The sequence below is a fragment of the Canis lupus genome, chromosome 20, assembly GCF_003254725.2.
Source record: "Canis lupus dingo isolate Sandy chromosome 20, ASM325472v2, whole genome shotgun sequence".
NCBI classification, from domain to species: domain Eukaryota; kingdom Metazoa; phylum Chordata; class Mammalia; order Carnivora; family Canidae; genus Canis; species Canis lupus.
Window position 1 is genome coordinate 31,759,135 of NC_064262.1, and position 16,095 is coordinate 31,775,229.

Below are 16,095 nucleotides of genomic sequence, written 5' to 3' on the forward strand. Positions count from 1 at the left end.
TCATTTGAGAGAGACAGCAAGCACGCATGGATGGGAGGAGGTGAAGAGTAAAGGAGAGAGAAAATCTTAAGCAGATTCCACTTTGAGCACAGAGCCCCACGTGAAGCTCCATCTCACCACCCTGAGATCATGACCTGAGCCAAAACCACGAGTCAGACACTTAACCAACTAAGCCACCCAAGTGTCCCAATCTAAGAGACTCTTAACTATAAACAATAAACTGAGGATGGATGGAGGGTGGTAGGTGGGGAATGGGCTAAATGGGTGATGGGTATTAAGGATAGCACTTGTGATGAGCACTGAGTATTAAATGTAAGTAATGAATCACTAAATTCCACACCTGAAACCAGTTTTACTCTATATGTTAACTAACTAGAGTTTAAATAAAACTTGAAATAAGAAAAAATTTGAAAATATTAAAAAAAAATTAAAAAACAAGCTGAAAAAGTCTCCTAACTTGATAAAGTTCCTTTCACAAACTTTTCCATCTGAGGACAAATTGAAAGTAGAGTAATCCTGGTGACTAAAATACAGAAGAGATTATTTTAATATCTTCTACTTTCAAAATAAAGCCTAAATTTACTAGAAAAATATTTGCTAGGCCAGGTTTCAAAACTATTTATTTAATATTTTTCATAACACCCAGAACTTACTAGGGGTAGAGTGGCAGGAGAGAGAGGGAAGGAGACCCAGGACATTAGGCAGAGGGCAGTGAACCTGCATCCTGATTGTAGACATAGTGGTGAGACCCAAGCTCATGGTGGGAACAAGGGGCAGCTGTCTGGCAGGTGCCTTGGCTCCCAAGAGAGCAGTTTACTCCCTTTCCAACACTACATTTTATAGTGAAACAAAAGACATTACCCCCCCTTAGAAGCTGGGTGTTTGGGTTTCACACCTTCTCATTTGGGCATTCTTTGGTTGGCCATCAACAAGAACTGATTGAAAAGAAATACAGAGATTTCAATTACTGTTAATGTGGCTTAAGTGTTTCCACTGTCACAGTCTAGGGCTTCAACTTTTTAATAAGTTTCCCATAATTATTGCAACTTTTTGGTCTAATTCCAGCTGAGGATTTAATGGGACTCATTCTGACAAGATATAGGATATTGTCCCAATAGATGTTCATTTGGAAATGGGCCACTTGCAATTTCAAGTGTGCAGAGCTGTGCAAGATGAAAAGCACTGGCAGTATAATTTCCACCTTGTGTCCCAGGCTCTGTGGATTTGTAGCTCATCCAGGCTGTCCATCTGGGGAGCAAACAGCATGTACTCCTTGATGAGAAACTCTGGCCAACCAACCAGCTGTGAAAAAAATAGATTACTCTTGTCATTTTTTTCTCCTAGGTAATTTGCTGGGAGTAAAAATATAATTTCTTAGAAGGTGTGCAGTTAAAAGCAAATACTAGGGATGTGTCTGATTTATATTTAAAACTTCACTACACTTTTATTTGTTAAATTTAATTTTCAACAATACCCTGGCTGTGATAATATTTTCTAATTCACAGGAGATGGAAAGGTTGGTTTCTAGTATTTGTACACTAAGCAAATACAGGAAGGAGGATGTGGAGGAGGAAGAACAGAGGAGGAGGACTCAGCTGGCAGGCTGATCTGAGCACAAAGAAATGCACTGTTGTTCTTCCCAAGGTAAAGAAGATATTATGGTGGAATTAAGTAACAGTTGGGAAAATAAATCTTCCTATTGCCCCCAGGAAGCTAAAATGGTAAATGCATCTTTTTAAGACTCTGACATATAACTTCATCCTTGAGAAAATTCAGGTCATGCGAGATAGATAATCAGGGTAATTATAGATCAATTGAGCTACAGAGCTAAAAGAGACTGTTAAGAACAGTATGAGTTATAACATGTAATATCTATATGTATAACATGTTGGCCATGCTATGCATTTTCAGCCAACCAAAGGGAATGGAACGATATATGCCAAGGTAAATTAAACTCTTCCATTTGTACCCAGTGGAGAGTTAATGACAAAATTTGAAATGAAATAATTTGCAGTAATACATCTGCACTGTGAGTTACAAAATATGTAGTCATAAATGAGTGTTGCACAGTAACTTGCTGTCTGCAATTTAAAAATTATAGCACTGTGTCTCATACAACCTTACCTAGAAATTGTTCTGACCCAGAAATTATTTTTAAAAAATTAATTCAAAACAGATATTAGTATTTTCTAATTAACATATTAGTGTTACATATTATTTGATTTATTTTGACATTGGCTTTTGTTAGCTATGAATTAGTATATACATGTACACATATACATATACACGACTTGTATCCATAGTCCTTTTTTCCTACAACTCAATAAAAGAAGGATTCTTACTATTCAGTAAAAAGAATCCAAACAAACCAATTAAAAATAATACACAAAGATTTGAACACAATCTCTACAAAGGAAGATACATTAATAGGTAAGAAGTACATGAGGAGGAGCTCAACATCATGAATTATCAGGGCATTACAAATTAAAACAATAGTGAGACACCATTCCACATCCATTAGATTGAATAAAATTTAAAAGCCTGACATTATCAAGTGTTGAAGTGGCTATGGAGCAACAGGAACTCTCCAACATTGCTGGTAGGAATGCAAAATGGTTCACTTTAAAAAAAAATAGTTTTGGGATCCTTGGGTGGTGCAGCGGTTGGGCGCCTGCCTTTGGCCCAGGGCGCGATCCTGGAGACCTGGGATCGAATCCCACGTCTGGCTCCCGGTGCATGGAGCCTGCTTCTCCCTCTGCCTGTGTCTCTGCCTCTCTCTCTCTCTCTCTCTCTCTGTGACTATCATAAATAAATAAAAATTAAAAAAAAATAGTTTGGCACATACAAAATTTTTTTACTATATGACCCAGCCATTCTACTCCTAGAAATTTATTCAAGAAAAATGAAAACATATGTCCACACAAAGACTTGTATATGCATGCTTATGACCGCTTTATTCATAACAGTCAAAAACTGGAAACAATCCAAATGTTCACTACACCCAGTGAATGGCTAATTAAACTAAGATATATTGATACAAAAAAAAAAAAAAAAACTACTCAGCACTAAAAAAATAACTACTAATACACACAACACAGGAAATCTCAAAACATTATTATGCTGGGGTACCTGGGTGGTATAGTTGGTTAAGCCTCTGACTTTTGATTTTGGGTCACAATCTCAAGGTTGTGAGATCCAGCCCCACATCAGGCTCCATGATCAGCAGGTAGTCTTCTTGGGATTTTCTACCTCTCCCTCTGGCCCTCCTCTCTCTCTCTCTCTCTAAAAATAAATAAATAAATCTTATTTAAAAATGGTGCCAAGCAAAAGAAGCCAGATTCCTAAGGGTACCATATGATTCCATTGGTATAAAGATCTAGAAGAGTCAAATCTAATCTTTAGTGACAAAAAAAAAAAAAAATTTAGTGGTTGCCTGGAACCAGACATAGGAGATGGTTACTAAGATGGGCACAAAGGAACTTTCTGGGTAATAAAAATTGTATATATCTTGATAACTTTGGTACCTCAATAAATGTGATTAAATACATTTTTTAATTGTCAATGGCTTTTAATTCATTTAGATAAGCCTTTAAATAATTATCAAGCTTCTCTCTCACTTGTCTTCCTTTCACCTCCTTCTCCAACAAACCCACCACATTAGCCATCTATGTGTAACTTGAACATGCCAGACACACTAAAATCTTGTGCAAAGCCATTCCTTCTGCCTAGACAACTATACTCTCAGATCTCACTTGATTCACTTCATCTTCTTCAATTCTTTTCTCTGTGAGTCCCACCCTGTCCACTCTATCTAAAATTCTAAACTTCCTAACATTGTCTATAACCTATTCTGTTTTATTTTTTTCTGCATAACTTCTATCACCTTCTAATATACTCAATATTTTACTGATTTTTATTACATTTTAGCTTGCCCCTCCAACTACAATGTAATGTTATGGGTTTGGAATTTCTTCTATTGTATTCATTGTTGTATTCATTGTTGAATCCCTAGAACATTGCCACATAGGAGGCACCTGACATATGTTTGCTGAGTAAATGAATAAATAAATGCATAAAAGAAATAAAATCAACTATATAGTCATAATACTAAATAGGAAAGAACCAAATTCTCACATTAAAAATAAGATAGTCAAGGCCAGCCCAGGTGGCTCAGCAGTTTAGTGCCGGCTTCAGCCCAGGGCCTGATCCTAGAGATCCAGGATTGAGTTCCACGTCAAGCTCCCTGCATGGAGCCTGCTTCTCCCTCTGCTTGTGTCTCTGCCTCTTTCTCTCTCTCTCTCTCTCTCTCTCTCTCTGTGTGTCTCTCATAAATAAATAAATAAAAATCTTTTAAAAAATAAAAATAAATAAATAAAAATAATATAGTCATATCCCAATAAAAAACAAAGCCCAACTACATTCACCCAAATTAAAAAAAAATAGTCACGGTTAAAAATTATTTATATTAGGGGGCAAGACGGCAGAAAAGTAGGGTCCCCAAGTCACCTGTCCCCACCAACTCATCTAGATAACTTTCAAATCATCCTGAAAACCTACAAATTTGACCTGAGACTTAAAGAGAGAACAGCTGGAATGCTACAGAGAGAAGAGTTTGCACTTCTAACAAGTACAGCTCATTTTTAGCCACTCTGCACTGAGCAAAATGACTAGAAAGAAAAACTCATCACAAAAGAAAGAATCAGAAATAGTACTGTCTGCCACAGAGTTATAGAATTTGGATTACAATTCGATGTCAGAAAGCCAATTCAGAAGCACAATTATAAAGCTACTGGTGGCTCTGGAAAAAAGCATAAAGGATTTAAGAGACTTCATGACTGCAGAATTTAGATGTAATCAGATCAAAATTAAAAATCAATTAAATGAGATGCAATCCAAACTGGAGGTCCTAATGACAAGGGTTAATAAGGTAGAAGAAAGAGTGAGTGACATAGAAGACAAGTTAATGGTAAGGAAGGAAGCTGAGGAAAAAAGAGAAAAACAATTAAAAGACCACGAGGAAACGTTAAGGGAAATAAATGACAGCCTCATAAGGAAAAATCTACATTTAATTGCGGTTCCAGAGGTCACCAAAAGGGACAGAGGACCAGACAGCATATTTGAACAAATCATAATTGAGAACTTCCCTAATTTGTGGAGGGAAACAGGCATTTAGATCCAGGAGATAGAGAGGTCCCCCCTTAAAATCAATAAAAACCATTCAACACCTCGACGTTTAATAGTGAAAATTGCAAATTCCAAAGATAAAGAGAAAATCCTTAAAACAGCAAGGGACGAGAGACCCTTAACTTATATGGGGAGAAATATTAGAATAACAGCAGACCTCTCCACAGAGACCTGGCAGGCCAGAAAGGGCTGGCAGGATATACTCAGGGTGCTAAATGAGAAGAATATGCAGCCAAGAATACTTTATCCAGCAAGGCTCTCATTCAGAATAGGAGTGATTAAGAGCTTCCAAGATAGGCAGAAACTGAAAGAATATGTGACCACCAAACCGGCTCTCCAAGAAATATTAAGAGGGACTCTGTAAAAGAAAGAGGATGCCCAAAGAAATAATCCACAAAAACAGGGATTGAATAGGTATTATGATGACACTAAATTCATATCTTTCAATAGTAAGTCTGAACATGAATGGACTTAATGATCGCATCAAAAGACATAGAGCTTGAGACTGGATAAAAAAGCAAGACCCAGGCAGCCCAGGTGGCTTAACAGTTTAGCACTGCCTTCAGTCCATGGCCTGATCCTAGAGACTAAGGATTGAGTCCCATGTCGGACTCCCTTCATGGAGCCTGCTTCTCCCTCTGCCTGTGTACTCTGCCTCTCCCCCCCCCCCCCCGTGTCTCTCATGAATAAATAAATAAAATATTTTAAAAAAGGAAGACCCATCTATTTGCTGTCTACAAGAGATTCATTTTAGATCCAGGGCAACTACAGCCTGAAAATGAAAGGTTGGAGAACCATTTACCATTCAAATGGTCCTCAAAAGAAAGCAGGGGTAGCGATCCTCACATTAGATAAATTAAAGTTTATTCCAAAGAATGTAGCAAGAGATGAAGAGGGATACTATATCATACAAAAAGGATATATCCAACAAGAGGAACTAACAATCAGGAATATTTATGCCCCTAATGTGGGAGCTGCCATGTATATCAATCAATTAATAACCAAAGTAAAGACATAATTAGATAATAATACACTAATACTGGGAGACTTCAACATGCCACTTTCTGCAAATGACAGAATTTCTAAGCACAACATCACCAAAGAAACAAGAGCTTTAAATGATACACTGGACCAGATGGATTTCACAGATATTTACAGAACTTTACATCCAAACACAAATGAATACAGATTCTTCTCAAGTGCACATGGAACTTTCTCCAGAATAGACCACATACTGGGTCACAAATCAGGTATAAACTGATATCAAAAGATTGGGATTGTCCCCTACATATTTTCAGACCATAATGCTTTGAAACTTGAACTTAATCACAAGAAGAAATTTGGAAGAAACTCAAACACATGGAGGTTATAGAGCATCCTGCTAAAAGATGAAAGGGCCAACCAAGAAATTAGAGAAGAATTAAAAAGATTCATGGAAACTAAGAGAATGAAGATACAACCATTCAAAATCTTTGGGATACAGCAAAAGTAGTCCTGAGAGGGAAATACATCGCAATACAAGCTACCCTCAAAAAATTGGAAAAAAACCTCAAATACACAAGCTAACCTTGCACCTAAAGGAACTGGAGAAAGAACAGCAAATAAAACCTACACCAAGCAGAAGAAGAGAGTTAATAAATATTCAAGCAGAACTCAATGAAATAGAGACCAGAAGAACTGTAGAAGAGATCAACAAAACCAAGAGTTGGTTCTTTGAAAGAATTAATAAGATAGATAAACCATTACCCAGCCTTATTAAAAACAAAAAGACTCAAATTAATAAAATCACAAATGAAAAAGGAGATATCACCACCAATACCAAGGAAATACAAACGATTTTAAAAACATATTATGAACAGCTATATGCCAATAAATTAGCCAATCTAGAAGAAATGAATGCATTTCTGGAAAACCACAAACTACCAAAACTGCAACAGGAAGAAATAGAAAACCTCAACAGGCCAATAACCAGGGAGGAAATTGAAGCAGTCATCAAAAACTTCCCAAGACACAAAAGTCTAGGGCCAGATGGCTTCCCAGGGGAATTCTATCAAACATTTAAAGAAGAAACAATACCAATTCTACTAAAGCTGTTCTGAAAGATAGAATGGGATGGGATACTTCCAAACTCGTTTTATGAGGCCAGCATCACCTTAATTCCAAAACCAGACAAAGACCCCACAAAAAAGGAGAAATATAGACCAATATCCTTGATAAACACAGATGCAAAAACTCTTAACAAGATACTAGCCAATAGGGTCCAACAGTACATGAAGAAGATTATTCACCATGACCAAGTGGGATTTATCCCCAGGATGCAAGGCTAGTTCAACACTCGTAAAGCAATCAATGTGATAGATCATATCAACAAGAGAAAAAACAAGAACTATATGATCCTCTCAATAGATGCAGAGAAAGCATTTGACAAAATACAGAACCCATTCCTGATCAAAACTCTTCAGAGTGTAGGGATAGAGGGAACATTCCTCAACATCTTAAAGCCATCTATGAAAGCCCACAGCAAATATCATTATCAATGGGGAAACACTGGGAGCTTTTCCACTAAGATCAGGAACACAGCAGGGATGTCCACTTTCACCACTGCTATTCAACATAGTACTAGAAGTCCTAGCCTCAGCAATCAGACAACAAAAAGAAATCAAAGGCATTCAAATTGGCAAAGAAGAAGTCAAACTCTCCCTCCTTGCAGATGACATGATACTGTACATAGAAAACCCAAAAGACTCCACCCCAAGATTGCTAGAACTCATACAGCAATTCGGCAGTGTGGCAGGATACAAAATCAATGCCCAGAAATCAGTGGTATTTCTATACACTAACAATGAGACTGAAGAAAGAGAAATTAAGGAGTCAATCCCATTTACAATTGCAGTCAAAACCATAAGTTACCTAGGAATAAACCTAACCAAAGAGATAAAGGATCTTTACCCTAAAAACTACAGAACACTTCTGAAAGAAACTGAGGAAAGCACAAAGAGATGGAAAAAAATTCCATGCTCGTGGATTGGAAGAATTAATATTGTGAAAATGTCAATGCTACCCAGGGCAATTTACACGTTTAATGCAATCCCTATCAAAATACCATGGACTTTCTTCAGAGAGTTGGAACAAATCATCAAAAGATTTCTGTCGAATCAGAAAAGACCCCGAGTAGCCAGGAGAATATTGAAAAAGAAAACTAGAGTCGGGGGCATCACAATGCCGGATTTCAAGTTGTACTACAAAGCTGTGATCATCAAAACAGTGTGGTACTGGCACAAAAACAGACACATAGATCAATGGAACAGAATAGAGAAGCTAGAAATGGGCCCTCAACTCTATGGTCAACTAATATTCGACACACCAGGAAAGACTATCCACTGGAAAATGGACAGTCTCTTCAATAAATGGTGCTGGGAAAATGTCCAATTTTCCCATGTCCAATGCAGAAGAATGAAAACTGGACCATTTTCTGCAATGTCCAATGCAGAAGAATGAAACTGGACCATTCTCTTACACCACGTACAAAGATAAACTCAAAATGGATGAAAGACCTAAATGTGAGACACGAATCCATCAAAATCCTAAAGGAGAACACAGGCAACACCCTTTTTGAACTCAGCCACAGTAACTTCTTGCAAGATACATCCACGAAGGCAAAAGAAAGAAAAGCAAAAATGAACTATTGGGACTTCATCAAGATAAGAAGCTTTTGCACAGCAAAGGATACAGTCAACAAAACGAAAAGACAACCTACAGAATGGGAGAAGATATTTGCAAATGACATATCAGATAAAGGGCTAGTATCCGAGATCTGTAAAGAACTTATTAAACTCAAAAAAAGAAAAAAAAAAAAAGAACTTATTAAACTCAACATCAAAGAAACAAACAATCCCATCATGAAATGGGCAAAAGACATGAACAGAAATTTCACCAAAGAAGACACTGACATGGCCTACAAGCACATGAGAAAGTGCTCTTCATCCCTTGCCATCAGGGAAATACAATTCAAAACCACAATGAGATACCACCTCACACCAGTGAGAATGGGGAAAATTAACAAGACAGGAAACAACAAATGTTGGAGAGGATGTGGAGAAAGGCGAATCCTCTTGCACTGTGGGTGGGAATGTGAACTGGTGCAGCCACTCTGGAAAACCGTGTGGAAATTCCTCAAAGAATTAAAAATAGAGTTACCCTACGACCCTGCAATTGCACTGCTGGGGATTTACCCCAAAGATACAGATGCAGTGAAACGCCAGGATACCTGCACCCCAATGTTTATAGCGGCAATGTCCACAATAGCCAAACTGTGGAAGGAGCCTTGGTGTCCATTGAAAGATGAATGGATAAAGAAGCTGTGGTCTATGTATATAATGGAATATTACTCAGCCATTAGAAACGACAAATACCCACCATTTGCTTCAACGTGGATGGAAATGGAGGGTATTATGCTGAGTGAAGTAAGTCAATTGGAGAAGGACAAACATTATATGATCTCATTCACTTGGGGAATATAAAAAATAGTGAAACGGAATAAAGGGGAGAGGAGAGAAAATGAGTGGGAAATATCAGTGAGGGTGATAGAACATGAAAGACTCCAAACTCTGGGAAACAAACAAGGGGTAGTAGAAAGGGAGGTGGGTGGGGGGTTGGGGTGACTGGGTGACAGGCACTGAGGGGGGCACTTGTTGGGATGAGCACTGGGTGCTATGCTATATGTGGCAAATCGAAATCCAATAAAAAAATATACAAAAAATAAAATTACTTTATATTAGATTAACAAGCAAACAAAAGGAAAAGCAGCAGCGATATTAATATTACTAAAGACTAATCTAAGAGAATAACATGTTTTACAACTTATTAAAATAATCCAACAGTTATAAATCTATAGGCATCAAAAAACACAAAACCAAAAAAGGCAAAAATATTACAAATGAAGCAGAGCTTGGTAAATACAAATAACAGTGGAAATCTTTCCAGAGTTGAACAGATCTGCTGCACAAAATAAGTATAGGTAGAAGAATTAAATGAAATAATAAATTTATAAGATATTTATTTCTCAGTGAACATCTTTATTTCATTAAAATATAAGCCCCACAAACAAAGTTATATATCTGTGCTATTGACTTGCTATATCATCAGCACCTAGAAAAGGGTGTGGTATAGAATTGAGCTTGATGAATATTTGTTGAATGAATATTTGCATTAAAAAATTTCACTCCATACTTAACTAACAAAATCTTTAACACAACATTTTTAACAGATATTTTTAAATAAGAGCTTTGCAAATCACATAATAGAAAACTGTAGGATAAAATCTGTGAAAGAACATATTGTAATGTAATGTAATCCAACAATGCAGCAAAGAATAATAATACCATGTGATCAACTAAGGTATATTCTAGGAATGCAAGAGTGGCTTAATATCAGGAAATCTATAATTATAAATTCATCATATAATTAAAGGGAAAAAATCAAATGATTTTGTTGAAAGAGCCTTAGATGAAACTAAGGGCCTTAAATAAAACTAAGCCACTATTGCTGACGTAAAACCTAAATAAAAAAAAAAAAATAGACATCAATGACTTAAATATAATAAAGTTTATTTACCAATGACTAAAAAATAGTATTCTAAATTATGAAATACTAAACCCTATTTAATTTAAGTTGGGAGCTGTACTGAGACACCTGTTATCATCTTTGGTATGTAATAGTAACTTGACAATTTGAAAAAATAAAACGGAGCAAGAAAATAAAATAATAGGCATAGATATTGGGGAAAAAAGAAATACTATCTTTTTTTGGTTGATTGTAGGATTCTGTGCCTTGCAAACTCAAGAGACTCTGGTAAACTATTACTAAATTTAAGGAAAAACTATGAAAAGAGCTGAATACCATATACATAAACAGAACTCAACATCTTTCTGAATAAATGCAAAAGTATGTGATGTTCTTGAATGGGAAGATTTCAAAATCACCAAAAAAATCTAAAAATTAATATTTGAAATTAATACAATTAAAACTGGGGTAAGAGACTTCTAAGAATTAGATTCATTTATATTAAAGTTTAGATCTAAGATGGCAATAAAGGGCCCCAAAGGAACTAAGAAAAAGATGAAGAATAGAAGATGACATCTCTTATCAGATATTAGAACTTTCATATTCTACTGTGATCAAATTAATCATAATGGCACCAAAATATCCACTGGGTGGTCAGTATAACAAACAGAGAATCCACAAACAGATCTCTCTAAATTTGAGGATTATATATCAGAAATTTTATTTCAATTCAGCTAAAAAAGAATGAATGGTTTAAGCCATGTAGACCAAGTTGGTTATTCATCTGGGAGAAAATATAGGCGACCCTCTCTCTTGTACCTTAAACAAAAATAAATCTCAGATAAAGATTAAACCATAAAAAATAAAACATAATAAATCTAGACTACAGATTAAACCATAAAAATAAAACATAATAAATCTAGACTACATGTATAATCTAGAAAGTACAGAAAACCTTTATAATAAAGACAGAAAACCCCAGAGATAACAAAAAAAATATAGATGAACCTACACTACAGATAATTGTTAAACATTTGTATGGAAAAAGATACAAACAAAGTCCACAAAAACATATGTGGGTCTGAGGATATATTCCCAATAGAAATAAGAACTTGGAGGGTTAATATCTATAATACAGAAGTATTTTTTAAAAATTAACAGGAAATACATACATACATCTGTAAATTTCATCACAACCTCATTATTTGGATGTGTTTTTTTGTTTTGTTTTGTTTTTGCTCTGTTTTTTTGCTGATTAACCAACTAATAAAATGCCATAAGAAAATTAAATTAACAGGAAAAATAAATATTCTAATAGAAAAATAGTCAAGGAATATGAAGGAACAAACCTAAATGACCACAAACATGTAAAAAAGATATTCAACCTCATTAAAAGTAAGGAAAAAACCAATAATCAATAAAATATTTTCTACCTAGTGGAAAGGCAAAAATTAAAGAGTAATAATGTCCATTGGTTGTAAGGATGAAAGAAAATGGATCTTCTATGTTGCTAATGAAAATATGAATTGGTATGGTCCTTTTGGAAACAGTGTGGCAGCATTTATTAAAACTAAAATACCTATAGCCTTTGAGCTAATAATCCTGTACCTCAGAATCTCCCCTAATAAATTCTTAAAGTATAAAAGCACTAATATCCAAAATAAAAAAGTATTTACAAGAATATTTATAACAGCACTATTTGAAATAGCAAAATACTACAGAGTAAGTGGTGCCCTTCAATAACAGGAAGTTAAACTCTGGTCAAGTCACACTAATGACTATTATGTCTCTATCAAAAAGAATGAATTAGAGCGAAGCCAATACACTTAGAATATTCATGTGTATTGTTAAATAACTTTTTGACATTACACAAAGTATTATATAATAACATAATCCCATTTTTATGGGATTATGACCTAGAAACCATGTTTGTTCATAACTCTATGGCCACAGAGAATAATACAAGAGGGTATGTACCAGGTTGTTAACATAGGTTCCCTGGATAGAAGTTTGGTGATGTGGGACAAGAGGATGGGAGAAAGGTAAGAAGGAGGAGGAAGCCAAGCAAAAAAGAAAATACTACATTTTTAAAGCAAAGCATAAAATACTACATTTTTAAAGTACAAAGCATGTAATCCCATTTGTGTATTTGCAATGTGTATGTGTGTGTATGGTATATGTGTGTGTGTGTGTGTGGTGTATATATATGTGTGTGGTGTATATGTGTGTGCCATAAAGAGAGAAAAAGAATGTGTGAGAGAGAAATAATTTACTAGTTTCCAGTGGAAAACAGTTTTTTAAACCATCTTAAAATTATTTGGTTCTTTTCTGCTTGGATGAATCTTTCAAAATGTTTAGAAGATAAAAATAGATGCAAATTATTTAAGTATTTTACAACCTTCCAGAAGCTTATATCCACACTCCTGAAAAGAGAAAACACTTGTTTCCAGAAATTTCCTTATGACTGAAATGGTATGAACTTTATAAAGACTGATAAATATCACAGAACAATGTACATAGAACAGAAATAACTTAAGTTCAATCTCTTTACTTTTAGGCTACCCTTATTAGATTCTTATATCAGAGAGAGAATTGTGAAAACAGATATTTCATTTAAAAAAGAAATAAGCTCAAGTTGGCTGTTTCATCAGTAACTAACTGCAAAAACAAGGATTTAAAGTAGGCAAAAAAAATGAATTTTTCAATATTCAAAGAATCATGAAATCAGAAAGTCCGATTTCATTTCATTTGATTTCATTCAAAGGCTATCAAGGATTTCCATAAAAGAGGAGTAACTATTCATTCTCATTCACTACATTGGTTTCCTGTGGCTGCTGAAACAAATCACCAAAACTGAGTGGCTTACCACAACAGAAATCTATTCTGTCAGAGTTCTAGCAGCCAGATGTCCAAAATCAGTATCACTGGGTTGAAATCAAGATGTTGGCAGACATGTAGTCCCCCTTAGGCTCTAGAGAGAACCCATTATTTTCCTCTTCCAGCTTCTGGTGGTTGTCAGCATTCCTTGGCTTGTGACCACTTCACGCCAATCTTCACTTCCATGGTCGTGTTGTCTTCGCCTCTTCTGTCTGTGATTTTCTGCTACCTCTCTCTTATAAGGACACTTGTAACTGCATTTGGAGTCCGCCTGAATAATCCAGGAAAACGTCTCCATCTCAGGATCTTTACTTAGTCACATCTGCAAAGAACATTTTCCCAAATAAAGTAATATTACAGGTTCCAAAGATTAGGACTTTGGATACTTATGAGGGCTATTGTTCAGCCTACTACAAATACTGCAGTAGATAAATTAGTACAATCTTTATGAGGGATGATTTGTTTACCTGCATTTAAATGCTTAAAAATGTATGTACCTTTGATGAAAAACATCATTACTAGAAATGTATTCTAATAAAACAGTTCATTCAATTAATAATTATAATGTATATAATCATGTGAACATGGATGTTTGCCTAAAATAATTTTTATAATAATGAAAAATTGGAAATAGCCCAAGCACCTAACAAAAAGAGATTAGGTACATAAATTATACACCCATAAAATAAAAAACAAAGCAACCATAAAGTAAGAAGTATAAATGTGTATTTATACACATGGAAAGACATATATGGTATGTTAAATAAGGATATCAGGTTACCAAACAGTGTGATCCCATTGAATATATGTTTATGTCCTTCTGTGTTTATATGTATTTATATATATATATATATTTATGTATGTATGTATATATGTATATATATATTCTGAAGCACAAAGAATGGAAGTATGTACCTCAAAATATCAACAGTGATTATCTACAAGTGGAAAGATTAAAATTTATTTTTCTAAAGTGAATATGTGTTGCCATAATAATGCTTTTAAAGTCAAGTAAAAAGACTTGTGCTTCTGGGAATGAAAGACTAAGAGACTGCTCAAGAACTTCCCTACACACAAACACTCACAAAGTAACACCGGGATATACTATAAAGAGCACCAATCTTCAGGGCATGGAGAATGAGGAGAATAGAATACAAAAATACTATATGCCTTTATCCTAGAGCTAAGTGTAGCTGACACCAGCAGGTAAGTGAGCAGGGTAAAGGGTGCGATTGGGAAAATTGCCAAATCTCTGTCTTGAGAACCAGAAAGACAAAGTTGGGGAAAACTTGAATGCTGAAGGTAGTGGGGAAATCCTGGAAGGGAAAAAGCCAGAGAAAGAACTGTCAAATTCCTGACCTATATTTCTAACTGACCCCTGAACCATACATTCATGGAACAAGCTCAAAGCAGCTCAGCTAGTGACAAAACATCTGAACTGAGGTCTAAGCTACCACTGCAAGAAACAAGATTTGCAAGACTAGTCAACATAACTGTCTACTAAAACAAAAGAGGCAATAGTCATGTGAGTTAAATAATATAATACAGAGCCCCCCACAACTTAACAAATAATATTTAGGACACAATTCAAAATTAGCAAACATGTGAAGAACCAAGAAAATGGAACACTTTTTCAAGAGAAAAAAAAAATCAACCAAATCTTTCTCTAAGCTGAATCAGATTTTGGAGCTAATCAATGAGGATTTTTAAATGTTTATTACAATTAGTCTAAATGAAGTGAAATAAACTGTGCTCACAAACAATGATGATGTTTCTATCTTCAGTGGTTGGTATGTGAGGTCAGCCAGGACAGTTCTTATACACAATTTGCCCTGTACCATGAGCCTCAAACTCATGTAACTACTCAACTCAACATCTATTGGTTCACCCATGAATTCATGCCTCAAATGTCTTTGAACTTCAAAAGCTTTTCTTTATTCTAGTAAACTTCTAACTCATTAACAGATTTCAAATATCATTTCTAAAATACTCATCAAACGTCAATTGTTTGCAAGGTTTGGTGCTAAGGCTAGAAATCTAGAAAGATGACTAAAATAACCATCTCATAGCCTTTGTGAAATGAAGTAGGAAATAAATGAACAAGTAGGTGCCTCTTTGCTTGCTATCTAGTAAGGATAAGCTAAGTATTATACACATATTATAAAAATTATATACTATAGATGAGGCACCATAATGCTCATTACTCAGGATTTTCAACTCGAAGGTGAAGAAGGGTATGCTTTTTTTTTTTTAACACAAACACATCCCACTGGAAAGTCTGATATGCCTACTCCTCCCCCACCTCCTACTAAGTGATGGGGAGAAACACTGCCATAGTGGTTTACTGCCTTTGATGAAAGAGTTTCATATCCCTCATATTTGTTAGGGCTAAAAAAGATCAAAACTCCAGCTATATATAATTATTTTCTAGTTAAACACACATATATTAGTGGTATATTGGAGTTTTGTAAA

At 35.2% G+C, this 16,095-nt stretch overlaps 1 long non-coding RNA gene across 5 annotated transcripts in view; it reads right to left on the reverse strand.

The window, feature by feature from the left end:
• Positions 1-602: 602 nt before the first annotated feature.
• The window catches only part of LOC118351566 (uncharacterized), a 169,505-nt gene continuing 154,012 nt past the window's right edge, over positions 603-16,095 (reverse strand). For 3 of the 5 annotated variants that reach the window (XR_007404150.1, XR_007404153.1, XR_007404152.1), the window contains 2 exons: positions 3,130-3,282; positions 603-1,302 (listed from right to left, as the gene is read on the reverse strand). This is a non-coding gene — a long non-coding RNA (uncharacterized LOC118351566). Of the gene's footprint in view, positions 1,303-3,129; positions 3,283-13,612; positions 13,946-16,095 lie in introns of all 5 variants that reach the window. The other 2 variants (XR_007404151.1, XR_007404149.1) reach the window with 1 other exon arrangement.